Here is a 19,625-nt window from a genome sequence, read left to right as displayed (position 1 = left end):
TAGGAGCAGTATTATAGTTATTATATTCTTGTACATAGGAGGCAGTATTATAGTAGTTATATTCTTGTACCTAGAGAGCAGTACTATATTTGTTATTTTCTTGTTTAGTTGGTGCAGTACTTTAGAGTTTAAACTATGTAGCTGAATTAGTTTGAAAAGGGACAATCCAAAAGGGACTATCCTGTCGGGAGCACATATAGAGTGTCTTACTCAGATGGGGGATGTTGAGCATAGTTGACTGTTGTTTTCTGATTGTGAGACATTTTGCAACTAAATAAAAAATTTTTTTTTAATCACATCTGAAATATTGAATCCCAAGTTGATATCACCTGTGACTGGAATTCCTCTTGAAGTTGAATATGACAAGTGGGTGATTCATGCACTGATGGTGCAGACTTTTGTTCCCTGCTCACTATGAGAACTGAATTGTGAATGGAATGTGCATCTCATTGAAAAGATAATCATTTGCAGCACAAGAATTAACAGAACAGGAGAGAAAAGCAGTGAAGACAAGTGGGTCGTACTTGACGACACAGTGTGAACTGAAGACAATATGCTTCTTTTCATTTTTTAACCCTGGTATGATGGTCTGGAATTGGCCAATGGGAGTGAAGAATGGAGATTCGGTCAGCGTCAGAGAAGAACAAAATGTCTCAGATTGATTTTACCATCTCTCTTGGCTTCTTTTGTCTCTATTTATTAATGCTACGGTGATACTCCATGGTATTCTATTGGTCTTGCTCAACCCATATGACTCTGGGCATGTATGGTCCAAGACACTATGATTGGAGAACAGCTTGACAGCATTCGGTCCAGAAGAGAATCCCTAAATGGATTCTACATCTCTACATCTCTTAGACCTCATGGCTTACTTACTCTTCTTGCCAGTCAGGAGTGGGATATAGGTTTTCAGATGTGACTGTCACGGATGTAGTAGGGGAAAACACCAAAAGACAACAAGAAGGAAGGGGAAAGACACTTGGCGTTACCGCTAGGGAAGGAATAGGGTCACCACCTATAAAACCCTGCTCCTGGCCCTAACTCCTATCCGTATGGTCACCTCTCGATGGTAGAGATGCCCATACACATGAACCTAAAAAACCCTGGTAACCCTTGGATGCCCTAAAGGTAATGATAGGGCAGAGACAACCCATTACTTCCCTGGTGAAGGAACCAGTGTCTTGCTGAGGCCTAGTAAACAACTGGGGGGGGGATACAAAACACATCAAGCGGAGCACTTAACTTCTGAGGATGATGGACAGGACTTCAACAAGAACCGCATTCCAGCTCTTCCAAAACCAAATGAAGCTATCCCAAGCAAGGAGTGATGGGTGAAGTCAGACTAAATAGGGAGAGATAAAGTTCACATGATCCACACGTGAATAGGAGGTGTGGATGTACCAGCAACACACAGACAAAGTGAAAACAAAAGAGGCTGTCTGATCACTCATGTGCAGTCAGTCTTTCAGACCTTCTAACACCTGTCATAGGTGTGACAATACCCCCCCCCTTCTACAGGTGACCTCCGGGCACCCAGGACCGACCTTATCAGGATGAGCTCTGTGGAATGCTCTCACCAGACGACTAGCATTAACATCGGTCGCTGGAACCCACATCCTCTCCTCTGGTCCATACCCTCTCCAATGAACGAGATACTGGAGGGATCTCTGGAGAATTCGGGAGTTCACAATCCTGCTGATCTGAAATTCTAAATTGCCGTCCACCATGACAGGAGCGGGGGGTAAGGAGGACGGTTCAACAGGTTTGACACATTTCTTTAACAGCGATTTATGAAATACGTTAGGGATTTTCAAAGCCTGAAGAAGTTAAAGACGGAAGGCTACAGGGTTAACAATGGCAGTGATCTTATATGGACCAATAAATCTTGGGACCAACTTCCAAGAAGGTACCTTAAGTTTAATGTTTCTTGTAGACAACCACACAGAATCACCCACTCTCAGGTCCGGACCACTCATACGTCTCCTGTCAGCCGCACGCTTATACCTGTTACCCATATTTTTCAGGTTATTTTGGATTTTCCGCCAAATAGAAAACAAAGAAGAGGAAAATCGTTCCTTCTCAGGAATGCCGGAATTATGAGCACCAAAAAATGTACCAAACTGTGGATGGAACCCATATGCCCCAAAAAACGGCGACTTATCAGTGGATTCCTGTCTACGGTTATTTATAGCAAACTCGGCTAACGACAAAAATGAAGACCACTCTTCCTGATTCTCTGAAACAAAACATCTCAAGTAAGTCTCCAGATTCTGATTAGTCCGTTCAGTCTGTCCGTTCGACTGAGGATGAAAAGCCGAGAAGAAGGACAATTGTACACCCAGACGAGTACGGAACGCTTTCCAGAATCTGGATACAAACTGAGTCCCTCTATCGGACACCACATCAGAGGGAATGCCATGTAGTTTCACAATGTCGACAAACACCTGTGCAAGAGTTTTAGCATTAGGTAGACTAGGTAATGCAATAAAGTGTGCCATTTTACTAAAAAGATCGACAACCACCAGAATCACGTTTTTTCCCGAAGAATGGGAATACAGTGTATTCAATACACCATAAAAGCAAAATTTTAAGTGCCTTTATGTTCAGCCGCTTTCCTCTGGTGGAGTAGAGAAGTCAGGGGCAATCCAGGCCTTGTTCATTTTGATAAGAGTCAACCTGTCAGCATTTTCAGTTGACAGGCAGATGCGCTTATCAGTTATTATGACCCCAGCAGCACTAAATACACACTCTGACAAAACGCTGGCGGCAGAGCAGGCCAGCACCTCCAAAGCGTAGAGCGCCAGTTCATGCCACATGTTCAGCTTGGACACCCAATAGTTGTAAGGCACAGAGGGATCATTGAGGACGCTGACACGGTCTGCTACGTACTCCTTTACCATCTTCCAAAACTTTTCCCTCCTTGTGACACTAGGCCGCACATCAGGGTGAGGGTGCTGACGGGATGTCATGAAACTGTCCCATGCATTGGAGAGTGTTGCCCTGCCTCTGTTGGAACTGCTGTGAGTTCCCCTCTTCTCCCCTCCTCGGTTGCCCAAGGAAGTACAGACTCTGCCGCCAGAGTTGTCAGCTGGAAATTTTTGGAGCAATTTTTCCACCAGGACTTTCTGGTATTGCACCATTTTGCTAGTCCACTCCACCACAGGAATGAGAGATGAGAAGTTCTCTTTGTAGCGGGGGTCGAGAAGGGTGAACATCCAGTAATCGGTGTTGGCCAAAATGCGTACAAGGCGAGGGTCACGGGAAAGGCAGCTTAACATAAAGTCAGCCATGTGTGCCAGAGTCCCAATAGATAAGACTTCGCTGTCCTCATCAGAAGGATGACTCTCAATATCCTCATCCTCTTCCTCCTCTTCGGCCCATCCACGCTGAACAGATCGAATCAACCTGTTGTGGGTACTACCCTCTGTAGCGGAGGCAACCGCTTCTTGCTCCTCCTCGTCATCCAATTTGCGCTGGGAAGATGAACTGAGGGTGGTCTGGCTATCACCCTGTTTACTGTCTTCCCCCATTTCCACCTCTTCCACATGCAAAGCGTCCTCCTTCATTGTGAGCAGCGAGTGTTTCAGTAGACACAGAAGTGGGATGGTTACGCTGATAATAGCGGCATCGCCGCTCACCATCTGTGTTGATTCTTCAAAGTTGCAAAAAACCTCACAGAGGTCAGACATCCATGCCCACTCCTCGCTTGTAAAAAAAGGAAGCTGACTGGAAAGGCGACGACCATTTTGCAGCTGGTATTCCACTACTGTCCTCTGCTGCTCACAAAGCCTGGCCAACATGTGGAACGTGGAGTTCCAGCTCGTGCTCACGTCGCAGAACAGTCGGTGAGCTGACAATTGCAAGCGCTGCTGCAGTGTTGCCAGACTGGCGGCAGCTTCAGATGACTTTCGGAAATGGGCACACAAGCGGCACACCTTCACCAGTAGCTCAGGCAAATTGGGGTAGGTTTTGAGAAACCGCTGAACCACTAGGTTGAACACGTGGGCTAGGCATGGTATGTGTGTGAGCTTGCCGAGCTCCAAAGCCGCCACCAAGTTACGGCTACTATCAGACACAACCATGCCTGGTTCTAGGTTGAGTGGCGAGAGCCACAGCTCAGTCTGGTCCCTTATACCCTGCCACAGCTCTGCGACGGTGTGCTGTTTGTCACCTAAACATATTAGTTTCAGCGCGGCCTGTTGCCGCTTCCCCACTGCGGTGCTACACTGCTTCCAGCTACTGACTGATAACTGACTGGTGCTGCAAGATGACAATTTAGAGGTTGAAGTGGAGGAGGAGGTGGAGGAGGAGAAGGGGGGCTGCAGCCACTAATGTAGGTGGTGGTGGAAATCCTGATGGAAGTAGGACCCGCAATCCTTGGCGTCGGTAGCACCTGTGCCATCCCAGGGTACGACTCGCTGCCGACATCCACAACGTACACCCAGTGTGCCGTCAGGGAAATGTAGCGTCCCTGGCCAAAAGCACTTGTCCATGTGTGAGTGTTAAGTGGACCTTCCCTGTAACTGCGTTGGTCAGGGCACGGGTGATGTTACAGGACACATGCTGGTGTAAGGCGGGGACGGCACATCGGGAAAAATAGTGGCGGCTGGGAACTGAGTAACGAGGGACGGCCGCCGACATCAGGCTGCGGAAAGCCTCAGTGTCCACAAGCCTAAATAGCAACATTTCCAGTGCCAGCAATTTGGAAAGGTGCGTATTTAGTGCTATGGTCTGTGGGTGGGTGGCTGGGTATTTGCGCTTTCATTCAAAGGCCTGGGGTATGGACATCTGTACGCTGCGCTGGGACACAGAAGTGGATGTGCTAGCTGATGGTGCTTGCAAAGGTCCAGGTGCAGGGCGGGAGGCTTACGGGCCTGTGTCTTGGACAGGGGATCGGCCAGCACGTAACACAGGTGAAGAGGAGGCAGTGATGTGACCCGCAAATCACTGATTGTGGACCCAGGCGTTTGGCCCACTTATTACGGTGCTTGGATGCCATGTGGCGGATCATGCTGGTGGTGGAGAGGTTGCTAGTGTTCACGCCCCTGCTCATTTTTGTATGGCACAGGTTGCAAATGACAATTCTTTTATCGTCCGCACTTTCCTCAAAAAAGCGCCAGACTGCGGAACACCTACCCCTTGGCAAGGGAGATTGCCGCAAGGGGTGCTCCGGGGAACAGTTGCGGGCCTTTTTGGTGTGGCCCGCCTTCTCCTTTTTGCCACCCCACTGCCTCTTCCAGCCTGTTGCGGTGCTGCGGATCCCTCCTCCTCCTGCTGCAGCCAGTTTTCTTACAGCCAGAGACAGGGCAGTGAGGAGGAGGAGGGTAACTATGGCTGGTCTCCTGGGAAACTGAATCATTTTTATATATTTCTTAGTTTAATTGTAAACTGAAAAAAAATTGCATCAAATGAAAGTATGAAAAAAGAGAAGCGCTGAGAGATTTTTATTTTTTGTGCATTTTCTATATCTAGTGCTATTTTAATGCAAAGCCAGTGGTGAAAGCCAAATGTCAATCAGTAGTGGTGTGAGGGGGCAGACAAGTTACTGAAGCCTAGATGGACTGGAGATTAACAGCTGAGACATCTCAACTAGGGTGAAGCGAAGAAACAGGAACGTGTCCGAGCGAGACGCAACCAGGGACATCAGAGATCAGGGTCAGAGGCAGGCCCAAAAGACAAGCAGGCAGTGACTGTCAGGTGTAAAGGATTTTAAAGGGGTTTTCTTAGACTTTTAAACTGATGACCTAGCCTCTAGTGGAGGCCGATCAGCTGCTTGTGAAGGCTCACAGCTTTCCCTAGGCCGTGTGACATCACAATCACTCAGTCCCATTTAAGTGAATAGAGCTGGGCTACAATACCAAGCACAGCCACAAGACAATGAACGGCGCTGTGCTTGGTAAGTGAGAAGGCCGCGGCACCCACAGGAACACCAGTGCCTTCTGAAACAGCTGACTGGCAGGGGTCCTGGGTGTCGGACCCCCACCAATCGGATACTGATGACCCGATGTACATGTCGGTTCTTTAACTGCTTCCCAACATATGACGTAATAGTACGTCATGGCGGCAAGTGACTTGCTGCATTTTGACGTACTATTACGTCATGGTGATCGGGCGGGCACCGGAGCGGTGCGCACCGGATCACTGCAGGGACCCAAAAGTCCCTGATAGCCGGGCCCCTGCTGTATCCGCCGGCGTCGCTGTAAAAGCCGATGCCAGCGGATTAACCCCTTCTATGCCGCGATGGGAGCGCAACCAAACGGAACGGAATGCATTTTGGTGCATTCCGTTTCGTTCCCTTCAGTTTTGTCCCCATTGACAATGAATAGGGACAAAACTGAAGCGTTTTCTTCCACTATTAAGATCCTATGACGGATCTCAATAGCGGAATTGAAAACACTAATATGAAAGTGGCCTAAGACAATCGGTCAAAAATAAATAAATAAATATGGCTCTCAGACTATGGAGACACTAAAACATCATTTTTTTGGTTTATAAAATGCTATTATTGTATAAAACTTAAATAAATAAGAAAAAAAAGACATATTTAGGTATTGCCACGTCCGTAACGACCTGCTCTATAAATGCTGTAAAAATAAATAAATAAAAACTGTGCCAAAACAACCCATTTTTTGGTCACCTTGCCCCATAAAGTGTAATAATGAATGATCAAAAAATCATATGTACCCAAAAATGGTACCAATAAAAACCTCAACTCTTCCTGCAAAAAACGAGCCTCTCAAAAATGCTTTATTATGTAAAACTGAAACAAAGTATGTAGACTTAGTTGATATTGTCATGTCCGTAACAACCTGCTTTATAAAAATAGCACATGATCTACCCTGTCATAATATTGTTGTAAAAAAATAAAAACACTGCCAAAACAGAATTTTTTTTTGTTACCTTGCCTCACAAAAAACATAATATAGAGTGATTAAAAATCATATGTACCCCAAAATAGTACCAAAAAAACTGGCACCTTACTCCCTAGTTTCCAAAATATGGTCACTTTTTGGGAGTTTCTACTGTAAGGGTGCATCAGGGGGGCTTCAAATGGGACATGGCATCTAAAAACCAGTCCAGCAAAATCTGCCTTCCAAAAACCATATGGTGCTCCTTCCCTTCTGCGCCCTGCCGTGTGCCCTTACATCAGTTTACGACCACATGTGGGTTTTTCTGTGAACGGCAAAATCAGGATGATAAATATTGAGTTTTGTTTGGCTGTTAACCCTCGATGTGTTAAAGAAAAAAACTGATTAAAATGGAAAATCTGCCAAAAAAGTGAAATTTAGAAATGTCATCTCCATATTCCTTTAATTCTTGTGGAACACCTAAAGGGTTAACAAAGTTGGTAAAACCAGTTTTGAGTAACTTGAGGGGTGTGGTTTCTACAATGGGGTCATTTATGGGGGGTTTCCACTATGTAAGCCCCACAAAGTGACTTCAGACCTGAACTGGTCCTTAAAAAGTGGGTTTTGGAACTTTTCTTAAATATTTAAAGAATTACTTCAAAAATTTGAAGCCTTCTAACGTCCTAAAAAAATACAATGACATTTACAAGATGATGCCAACATAAAGTAGACATATGGGGAATGTTAAGTAATAAATATTTTATGAGGAATCACTTTCTGTTTTAAAAGCAGAGAAATTAAAATTTTTAAAATTGCTAATTTTTACAATTTTTTGGTAAATTTGGGATTTTTTCATAAATAAAGGTGAAATATATTGACCCAAATTTATGACTATCAGGAAGTACAATGTGTCACGAGAAAGCAATCTCAGAATGGCTTGGATAAGTAAAAGTGTTCCAAAGTTATTACCACATAAAGTGACACATGTCAGATTTGCAAAAAATGGCCTGGGCAGAAGGGCGAAAACTGGCCCGGAGTAGAAGGGGTTAAAGATGGTGCTCCAGATCGGGTGCACTAGCTGCCAGGTTTCTGCTGTTTTACACAGCTGAAGCCTCAGGTTAATGTCTGTGAATGGTGATAATGCAAACTACATATATTTAACCCCTCAGATGTCGTGGTCAATTGTGACCACAGCATCTAAAAGCAGCTTTCCCCATGCGCTCCCAAGGCCCGAATTGCATCCACAAGTGGCGACTGGGGGAGACGTTCATTCCTTGTGATAGCCTCAGTCCCAACCACAGCAAGGCTCCATAGGAGCATAGCATAACTCCTATAGGCTGCAATGGTACTTCATTGCAGTCTATGGGACAAGCAAAAAAAAAAGAGTAAAATTTTTTTTTTTAACAATCTAAAAATATATAAAAATTCACATCATCTCTTTTCCCCATAATAAAAATCAAACAACAAATTAAAGATCATATGCACCACCACTTCCCAAAATGCCCAAACTATTAAAATATAGATGTATGTATCCCGTAAGGTGAAAAAAGGAAAAAAAATAATCAAAATGACCCACCTCCTTCAAAGAATTTTTAAAAAAGTGATCGAAAAGTAATACATATATATTCAAAATTATGTTTCTAAAATCTACAGATCACCCCACTAAGGCCTCATGCACACGACCGTTGCACCGTTTATCATCCGCGTCCGTGATCCGTGTTTGCTGTCCGTCAAAAAAATATGACCTGTCCTATTTATTTGATGGACAATGGTTCACGGACCCATTCAAGTCAATGGGTCCGTGAAAAAACACGGAGGCACACAAGATTGTCGTCCGTGATCCGTGTCCGTAGGCTACTTTCGCACAGACGGATCCGTAGATCCGTCTGCATAAAAGCTTTTTCAGATCTGAGTTCTCAGATCCGACAGTATATTCTAACACAGAGGTGTTCCCATAGTGATGGGGACGCTTCAAGTTAGAATATACTAAGAACTGTGGACATAACTGCCCCCTGTTGCCTGTCAGCACCCGATCTCTTACAGGGAGCTGTGATCCGCACAATTAACCCCTCAGGTGCGGCACCTGAGGGGTTAAATGTGCGTATCATAGCCCCCTGTAAGAGATCAGGTGCTGCCAGGCAGCAGGGGCCAGACCCCCCTCCCTCCCCAGTTTTAAATTCATTGGTGGCCAGTGGGGCCCCCCCTCCCTCCCTCCCCAGTATTATATTCATTGGTGGCCAGTGCGGCCCCCCTCCCTCCCCAGTATTATATTCATTGGTGGCCAGTGCGGCCCCCCTCCCTCCCTCCCCAGTATTATATTCATAGGTGGCCAGTGCGGCCTCCCCTCTCTCCCCCCTAATTAAACCCCCCCCCCCCCCATCATTGGTGGCAGTGGAGAGTTCCGATCGGAGTCACAGTTTAATCACTGGGGCTCCGATCGGTTACCATGGCAGCCAAGACGCTACTGAAGTCCTGGCTGCCATGGTTACTTAGCAATTTTAGAAGCATTATACTTACCTGCGATGTCCGGGCGCTCCTCCTACTGGTAAGTGACAGGTCTGTGCTATAAGCAATGCGCCGCACAGACCTTTCACTTACCAGTAGGAGGAGCGCCCGGCCGAACACAGACAGCGCAGGTAAGTATAATGCTTCTAATATTGCTAAGTAACCATGGCAGCCAGGACTGCAGTAGCGTCTTGGCTGCCATGGTAACCGATCGGAGCCCCAGCGATTAAACTGGGACTCCGATCGGAACTCTCCGCTGCCACCAATGATGGGGGTGGGTTTAATTGGGGAGGGGGAAGAGAGGGGAGGCCGGACTGGCCACCAATGAATATAATACTGGGGAGGGAAGGAGGGGGGGCCGCACTGGCCACCAATGAATTTAAAACTGGGGAGGGAGGGGGTCTGGCCCCTGCTGCCTGGCAGCACCTGATCTCTTACAGGGGGCTATGATACGCACAATTAACCCTTCAGGTGCGGCACCTGAGGGGTTAATTGTGCGGATCACAGCCCCCTGTAACAGATTGGGTGCTGCCAGGCAGCAGGGGGCAGTTATGTACACAGTTCTTAGTATATTCTGACTTGAAGCGTCCCCATCACTATGGGAACGCCTCTGTGTTAGAATATACTGTCGGATCTGAGTTTCACGATCTAACTCAAATCCGATGGTATATTCTAACATAGAGGCGTTCCCATGGTGATTGGGACGCTTCAAGTTAGAATATACCATCGGATTGGAGAAAACTCCGATCCGATGGTATATTAATAGGGACTCCTGACTTTACATTGAAAGTCAATGGGGGACGGATCCGTTTGCAATTGCACCATATTGTGTCAACGTCAAACAGATCCGTCCCCATTGACTTGCATTGTAAGTCAGGACGGATCCGTTTGGCTCCGCACGGCCAGGCGGACACCAAAACGACTTTTTTTTTTACTTTCCTTCATGTCCGTGGATCCTCCAAAAATCAAGGAAGACCCACGGAAGAAAAAACGGACACGGATCACGGAACTACGGAACCCGTTTTTGCGGACCGCAAAAAATAACGTTCGTGTGCATGAGGCCTAAAAATGAGCCCTCATACAGCTCCATTAATATAACAAAGTTATGGGGGTCAGAATATGGTGATGCAAAAAAACTAAATTGATTATTTTTTTTTTATAAGTTATAAAACACAGGTAAAACTATATAAACGTGGTATCGCTGTAATCGTACTGACCCGGAGAATAAAGAGAACAGGTCAGTTTTATCTCATAGGGAACATAGTAAAAACGAAACCCATAAAACGATATAAACGTGGTATCACTGTAATCGTACTGACCCGGAGAATGAAGAGAACAGGTCATATTTACTGCACAGGGAATGCTGTAAAAACAAAATCCATAAAACTATGGTGGAATTGCATTTTGTCCCCCAATTTCACCCCATTTTGACTTTATTTCCAGCTTCACACTACATCGTACGCAATATTAAATGGTGACATTAGAAAGTACAACTTGTACTGCAAACAATAAGCCCTCATGCACCTATGTAAATGGGAAAATAAAAACAAATTATAGCTCCGGCAGGGGCAGGGAACGAAAACACTTTTGTCTCGAAAGCTCGATATGTAACATCATTACTTCTATTTTTGTTAGCCATTAAAAGGGATCAAACCTGCAAGACTCTTATTTAGTTTCTCTTAATGAGAGTACTAAACGAAAACATGAAAATGGAAAAAGTCCAGGGTCCTGAAGGGGTTAAAATCCTTACGATTTTCTGGACTTCTGAGTTCACATCTAAAAGTCTAGTTCTTCCAGCTGAGGTTTTGTTAGCATTGTATCCACTGTAGACAATCTGAAGTGAGCTGTTTGGACTGCGGATTGATACATTGTATCCGCCCTTATACACTGTAAATGTAAACTAGCGAGCCTTGTGCTGCTCCCTTTATGGTCTAGACTAGATACAATGGTAACAAGCCCTTGGGCTCTGATCTCATCCGCGTCACGACCTTCCTTCATGTTTTAGACTTTTTGACTTCCCACCAGTTGCTTTTTGCTTCTTACAATAAAACTGTTATGAGAAGATTCAACATCTGTATGTGATTCACACAGGATAAATCCCCATCGGATGTCACTTCTGAAGTTCTAGCCAAGAAAGTATTAAGTTGTGTAAAGAAATAAGGATAGGTCATATAAATGATGGTCTGGACCATCTACAGTTGTGTTCAAAATAATAGCAGTGTATTTAAAAAAAAAAGTGAATAAAGCTCAAATCCTTCCAATATCTTTTGTTTCCATACATGCAAATGCATTGGGAACACTACACATTCTATTCCAAATCAAAACATGAAGAAAAATATATCAAATTTGTGTTGTTCCTCTAAAAAAATTGAATATTTGACTGTTAAAAAACATAGCAGTGTTTGTATTCTTCTTTACAAACTCAAACATTCACTATATAAACTGAAGAATGTTTGAAGATTTTGCTTTCCTCTGAATCACTTCACTAATATTTAGTTGTATAACCGCTGTTTCTGAGAACTGCTGGACATCTGTGTTGCTCGGAGTCACCACCTTCTGGCCCCTGTGAACAGGTATTCCAGCCCAGGAGGATCGGACTACATTCCACAGTTCTTCTCTGTTTCTTGGTTTTGCTTCAGAAACTGCATTTTTGATGTCACCCCACAAGTTTTCTATGGGATTAATATCCGGGGATTGGGCTGGCCGCTCCATAACGTCAATCTTGTTGGTCTGGATCCAAGATGTTGCACGTTTACTGGTGTGTTTGGGGTTGTTGTCTTGTTGGAACACCCATTTCAAGGGCATTTCCTCTTCAGCATAAGGCAGCATGACCTCTTCAAGTATTCTGATGGATTCAGACTGATCCATGATCCCTGGTCTGTGATAAATAGGCCCAACACCGTAGTATGAGAAACATCCCCATATCAGGATGCTTGTCCACCATGCTTTATTGTCTTCGCAGTGTACTGTGGCTTGGATTCAGTGTTTGGGGGTCGTCTGACAAACTGTCTCCGGCCACTAGACCCAAAAAGAACAATATTACTTTCATCAGTCCACAAAATGTCTCTTTAGGCCGTCAATGTGCTCTTTGGCAAATTGTAACCTCTTCAGCTCATGTCTGGGACTTTGCGGGGGCTTCTAGCAGATCGCTTGGCTTCACATAGGCCTCTTCTCATTGTAACAGGACTCACAGGTAACTTCAGACCTTCTTTGATCTTCCTGGAGCTGATTGTTGGTGGAGTCCTTGCCATTTTGGCTATTCTTCTATCCATTCGAATGGTAGTTTTTCGCTTTCTTCCACGTCTTTCAGGTTTTGGTTGCCATTTTAAAGCATTTGCGATCATTTTAGCTGAGTAGCCGATCATTTTCTGCACTTCTTTATATGCTTTCCCCTCTCCAATCAACTTTTTTAATCAAGGTACGCTGTTCTTCAGAACAATGTCTGGAACGACCCATTTACCTCAGAATTTCAGAGAGAAATGCACTGTAATCAGCATGTATAACATTTGCTGCCTTCCTTCCTTAAATAAGGACAATAATTGCCATCTGTTTTTCAAACAATGAATGACCTCACTCATTGAACTCCACACTGCTATTATTTTGAACATGCCCCTTTCAATAAGTGATAGAATAACAGAGAATCAGCAGCATGCATGTCATGACTGTTGGGTCTGTTTATTTCTATTACTCTACTACACCTGCTAGTAAATTATTTGCCATGTAGAAATATCATTTCTACCAAAAACAGTGATTGATCAGGTTAGTGATGTCTGACTGCTATTATTTTGAACACAACTGTATGTTTTGGGTCCCCAGCTTGAGTGCTGCAGATTGCTGACCACTCATCTGCAGTAATTATGCAGAATTTGGTGCATTTTGGGAATGTTCATGAAAAGTGTCACTGCTCTCCTGCCAGTTTAATGTAAATATCGTGAAATGCAGAGGAACGAGAATCAGAGGGTGAAGGAAGACGAGATTGAAACTGATGGACAGATGGTGGCATGCTGGACGGCAGAGACCTGTGATCCTGTCCCTCCCTGGATCTGAACTGAGTTGTTCCAATCAAAGCAATTGTGGCAGGTGACAATTATTCTACGCCATCACTTTCAGTCAGTACAATGAGTGGAAAATCAGTGAGAGAGAGTAAACAGGAGCGTGTAAAAGAGAGAGAAATGAGAGCAAGTACAAGAGAGAGCAAGAAAGAGATGAGAAGAGAGAGAATGAGAAAAAGAGCAGGAAATAGAGGGGAAGAGAGAATAAGAAAGAGAGCAGGAAATAGAGAGGAAGAGAGAGAGAATGAGAAAGAGAGCAGGAAATAGAGAGGAAGAGAGAGAATGAGAAAGAGAGCAGGAAATAGAGGGGAAGAGAGAGAATGAGAAAGAGAGCAGGAAATAGAGGGGAAGAGAGAGAATGAGAAAGAGAGCAGGAAATAAAGGGGAAGAGAGAGAATGAGAAAGAGAGCAAGAAATAGAGTGGAAGAGAGAGAATGAGAAAGAGAGCAGGAAATAGAGGGGAAGAGAGAGAATGAGAAAGAGCAGGAAATAGAGGGGAAGAGAGAGAATGAGAAAGAGCAGGAAATAGAGGGGAAGAGAGAGAATGAGAGAGCAGGAAATAGAGGGGAAGAGAGAGAATGAGAAAGCAGGAAATAGAGGGGAAGAGAGAGAATAAGAAAGAGCAGGAAATAGAGGGGAAGAGAGAGAATGAGAAAGAGCAGGAAATAGAGGGGAAGAGAGAGAATGAGAAAGAGCAGGAAATAGAGGGAAAGAGAGAGAATGAGAGAGCAGGAAATAGAGGGGAAGAGAGAGAATGAGAAAGAGCAGGAAATAGAGGGGAAGAGAGAGAATGAGAAAGAGCAGGAAATAGAGGGAAAGAGAGAGAATGAGAAAGAGAGCAGGAAATAGAGGGGAAGAGAGAGAATGAGAAAGAGAGCAGGAAATAGAGAGGAAGAGAGAGAATGAGAAAGAGAACAGGAAATAGAGAGGAAGAGAGAGAATGAGAAAGAGAACAGGAAATAGAGGGGAAGAAAGAGCATTAGAGAGCAAGACATAAATAGTGAGAGAGAACAAAAGAGAGAAGAGCGAGAGAAAGGTACAAAGAGACAGAAGAGAAGAGAATGAAAGAGAGAGGGGAAAGAGTGCAACAAATACAGAAAAAACGAGTGAGAACATAGTAACATATAGTAACATAGTACATAAGGCCGAAAAAAGACATTTGTCCATCCAGTTCGGCCTGTTATCCTGCAAGTTGATCCAGAGGAAGACAAAAAAAACCTGTGAGGTAGAAGCCAATTGTCCTCACTTTAGGGGAATAAAAAATTCCTTCCCGACTCCAATCAGGCAAGAGAGTTAAGAAGAAAGAGAGAGAGGGCAAGAAAGAGAGTGAAAGCAAGAGAGGGAGAGAACATGAAAGAGAAAAGAGAGATAATAAAATAGTGAGGAATACAGAACATTAGAGAGAAATACAGAAAGAATGAGAGAGAGTGGGAGAAAGGGAGAAGAGTGAGAGGGGTAAAAGGAGTGAGACAGAGAAAAGGAGTGAGAAAGAAAGAGAGTGAAATTAGAGAGCGTTAAAAGAGATTGAAAACAAGAGACTGAGAGGGGAAGTGAGTGGAAGCGAGAGACTGAAATAGAAGAGTAAGAGGTGGGAGAGAAACAGAGTGACAGAGAGGAAAGAGAGAGATAAGGAAAGGGGAAGAGAAGGAAAGAGCAAGAGAGAGGAAATACAAGATACAGGAAGAGATTAAGAGAGGGGAAGAGACAGAAAGGGAGAGAAAACTTGACTAAATGAATGAGAGAGCGTCAGAATTCTTGGCTAACAGACGGGTGCACCACAATTTTTTTGATATTTTTTCCTTGGCTGACAGGCGTGTGGTTTAATGGTGGAGGGATCGTGGCTTTAGAGGAAGCAAAATTCAGGGACCTGATTCCAGCACAAATGAAGCCACCAAACAGAGGAGACAGCGTAAGGTGTGCCAGACTCTCCATCCATCCTCTGTGATAAATCTGGGGCATCTCTGCCTGTCTAGGCTGGCGCCTCAGCGAGAGAGCGACACAAGAGCAAAAGAAGGAAATGGGAATTCATGTCTCTCCTGATTTTATATGAAGAAGGTTTAGTCCTTGTACAGTGAACGGCTCTGCTTCTGCCTCTTTCTTTAAGACTTTATCCCACACTTTTTGCGTCTGTTTTTGGTGCATCTTGTCCGATCCGCTGTGGGACGTACCTATTAAAGGGGTACTCCCCACTCGAACACTTGTCCAAGTGGAGAATACATTTAGAGGTGACTGCACATGTGTAATGTTCTCTACATTCACTACTATGGGAGTTATGGAAAAGAGCTGAGAACACTGGAACCTCAGGGGCGGGACTCTCATCTCTCAGACATTAACCACATCACTTCCAGTTCACACACATATAACATCTTCTCTTCTTTCGCTCTCTGTGTCTGTGCAAATCCTGCAGAAAGGAACGTGAGATGCAAATCTAATTCCCCAAATCTAAGCAGACAGTTCTGAAGCAATGAAGTCCAGTTTGCTTTGTTGTGCTGTGGCCATACGCTGTACTGAGTGGCCGGACTTGTGGCCCTCGGCTTTCAGTCTGCACACCGATACAGGATACAATGAGGGTTACTAGGTTTCATGGTAGTAGGTCTTGCACTATATATGTGCACACTGTAGCTGGTACCTTACCAGGGTATACTGCAGCTAGCACTTTATGGGGGGTTACACAATATGGGTGCACACTGATGCCTGATGCATTTTTATGGTGCACTGTGGCTAGTAGTCAATGGGGGCACACCATTACGTGGTTCAGTATGCCTGGCACTTTATGGTGACACATTTGTTGGCACCATATGGGGGCACTATGACTTGCACCATATGGGTGCACACTGTTGTGGGGTACCATATGAGGGTGCACACTACCTAGCACTGTATGAGGGGACCCTTTGGCTGGCACTATATGGTGGCACTTTTGGCACTACATGGGGGCATGCTGTTCTGCATGGGGCACACAATGACTACATGGGGGCATGCTGTTCTGCATGGGACACACAATGATGACACCAGGTGGCTTGCACACTGGGACTAGCATAATCTGGCTGGCACTGTATATTGGCATACTATGCTGCATGGGGCACACAATGGGGGCACACTGTTCCATAATATTGTGATCTGTGAGGGTCCAACCTCTGGGACCCCCAGTAACCCGGAAAACAAAAATACTAATTGACAGCTCCATTTGGGGTTTGATGTGATTTGCCAATGTGCAGGAAAACGTGAACGGGTTGTAGCAGTCGGACCCCCATCGATCCGTAAGTGATGGTGTGGGAAACCCCTCGAATACACCCTCCACTCTGGCAGATCCTATTGTGAAGTGGAAAAAGAGACTCGTGTTATTCAATCCATGATTAACTAATATAAGGTGAATTCTGTTTTATTATGACTACTACCCCCACCATTAGAGATGACAGGTGTAATTATCCCATATGGAAATCTACAATGAGATATTTCCAGGAAACAATGTAACGAGGAGCCACTTCCAGTCTTCTTGTATTCCCCCCAGATCCTCCTTGTAATGGGTTATATTTTAAGAACCAAACATTTCAATGACTTAGTAGCTTCATTCCTGAATGTCTATGATTTCTTCCTCCTCAGAAAGTAATACAAATTGACTGAGCCACTTTCCGCGGGGATTACACAAGATTGTTCTTTCATATTTTTTTTATCTAAGTGTCTAAGAAATGACTGTAATTTTCAACACTTTACACAGAATCGAAGGACGAGGCTCAACGTGGGGACAAAGTATAGGCTGTGACATGTTTCGACACAGAGGTAGAGTGCGGGATGATAGGCGGACATGAGTCAATCCACACACCACAATGGAATGACACCAATTTTCCAATCGATAAACGCCCTCAAAGATGCCACATTTTGGGATTGGTTGTTGGTTAATACAAAAACTTTTCTGATTGGTTCTGGGACTAGATTCTGTGAGCGGGGGCTGGGTAGTTCTCCACTCCCATAACAAGAATGATAGGAGAACTTGACAGGGGAAGGGAGTGGAAGGGAGAGAGCAAAAGAGAGAGGTGGAGAAAGAACAAAAAAGAGAGAGGGAGGAGGAGAGAAGAATAGAGTGAATGAGAGAGAGAACAAGAAAGAGATAGGGAAGAGAGACAGAGAGGGAAGAGAGACATAACAAGGGAGAGAAGTAACGAGCAAGAGGGAGGAAATACAAGAGACAAGGAGCAAGGAATAGACAGGAAGAGAACAAGCCAGGGAGAGATTAAGAAAGAGAGGGGAAGAGGCAGAACAAGAAAGTAAGAGACAGCAAGAAATAGAACAGAAAAACACAAGAGAACAAGAGAGAGAGAGAGAGAGAGAGAGAAAATAGTAAGAGGAAGGTAGAAAGAGAGAGAGAGAGAGAAAAGGGAAGAGAAAGAACAAGAGGTAACGAGAGAGAGGGGTAAGAGAGTGAGAGCAAGACAGACAGGTGAAGTGAGAGAAAAAGATAACAACAGAGAGAACAAGAGAGTGGGGAAGAGAGAGATTGAAAGAGAGAGGAAGAGAAACAACAAGAGAGAGAAGGGAAGAAAGAATAGAGTGAATGAGAGAGAGAAGAAGAAAGCGATAGGGAAGAGAGACAAAGAGGGAAGAGAGAGATAAGGAGGAAGAGAAATAAAGAGCAAAAGGGAGGAAATACTAGAGACAGGGAGAAAGGGATAGGAAGGAAGAGAACAAGAAAGACAGAAAGAGATTAAGAAATAGAGGGGAAGAGAGAGAACCCAAGAGAAAGAGAGAGACAGAGAGAATAAGGGAGAGAGGGAAAAATTGAGAGGAAAGTACAAAGAGAGACCAAGAGAGAATTGAAGAGGAAGAACGAGCGAGAGAGAGAGAGAGAGAGAGAGAGAGAGATAGAAGAGTAACAGGTAAGAGAATGAGATGAAAGCAGAGAAAAAGAGAGTGAGCAAGAAATAGGGGAAGAGGGAGAGAAAGATGATAAGAGAGAGGACTAGGGAGTGAGTGGAAGGGAGAGACTGAAAGAGAGAGAGATGAAGAAAAAGAACAATAGAGAGAAAGAGAGGAAGAAAAAAGGAAGTGAGAGCAATACAGTGCATGAGAAAGAGATGGATAGGGAAGAGAGAGATAACAAGGGAGAGAAGTAACGAGCAAGAGGGAGGAAATACAAGAGACAAGGAGCAAGGAATAGACAGGAAGAGAACAAGCCAGGGAGAGATTAAGAAAGAGAGGGGAAGAGGCAGAACAAGAAAGTAAGAGACAGCAAGAAATAGAACAGAAAAACACAAGAGAACAAGAGAGAGAGAGAGAGAAAATAGTAAGAGGAAGGTAGAAAGAGAGAGAGAGAGAAAAGGGAAGAGAAAGAACAAGAGGTAACGAGAGAGAGGGGTAAGAGAGTGAGAGCAAGACAGACAGGTGAAGTGAGAGAAAGAGATAACAACAGAGAGAACAAGAGAGTGGGGAAGAGAGAGATTGAAAGAGAGAGGAAGAGAAACAACAAGAGAGAATAGGGAAGAAAGAATAGAGTGAATGAGAGAGAGAAAAAGGAAGCGATAGGGAAGAGAGACAAAGAGGGAAGAGAGAGATAAGGAGGAAGAGAAATAAAGAGCAAAAGGGAGGAAATACTAGAGGCAGGGAGCAAGGGATAGGAAGGAAGAGAACAAGAAAGACAGAAAGAGATTAAGAAATAGAGGGGAAGAGAGAGAACCCAAGAGAAAGAGAGAGACAGAGAGAGTAAGGGAGAGAGGGAAAAATTGAGAGGAAAGTACAAAGAGAGACCAAGAGAGAATTGAAGAGGAAGAACGAGAGAGAGAGAGAGAGAGAGAGAGAGAGAGGGAGAGAGAGAGATAGAAGAGTAACAGGTAAGAGAATGAGATGAAAGCAGAGAAAAAGAGAGTGAGCAAGAAATAGGGGAAGAGGGAGAGAAAGATGATAAGAGAGAGGACTAGGGAGTGAGTGGAAGGGAGAGACTGAAAGAGAGAGAGATGAAGAAAAAGAACAATAGAGAGAAAGAGAGGAAGAAAAAAGGAAGTGAGAGCAATAAAGTGCATGAGAAAGAGATGGATAGGGAAGAGAGAGATAACCAAAGAGAAGGAAAGAGCAAAAGTGAGGAAGTACAAGGGACAGGAAGCAGGAAATCTAATCCCATAATGGAAATGATGGGAAAACTTTTTGTGTTTTTACAGCTGGAAACAAGAAGTCTTTAACCCTTTCCTGTACTGGGCCGTATATCTCTGGATAGATGGGAGTGTACGGCAGT

At 44.4% G+C, this 19,625-nt stretch overlaps 1 protein-coding gene across 1 annotated transcript in view; it reads left to right on the top strand.

Annotated features, from left to right (window-relative positions):
- The window catches only part of ADCYAP1R1 (ADCYAP receptor type I), a 171,835-nt gene that overhangs the window by 16,261 nt on the left and 135,949 nt on the right, over positions 1-19,625 (top strand).

Source organism: Bufo bufo, chromosome 5 (genome assembly GCF_905171765.1).
Source record: "Bufo bufo chromosome 5, aBufBuf1.1, whole genome shotgun sequence".
Classification (NCBI taxonomy): domain Eukaryota; kingdom Metazoa; phylum Chordata; class Amphibia; order Anura; family Bufonidae; genus Bufo; species Bufo bufo.
This window is presented reverse-complemented; position numbering and strand designations above follow the sequence as displayed.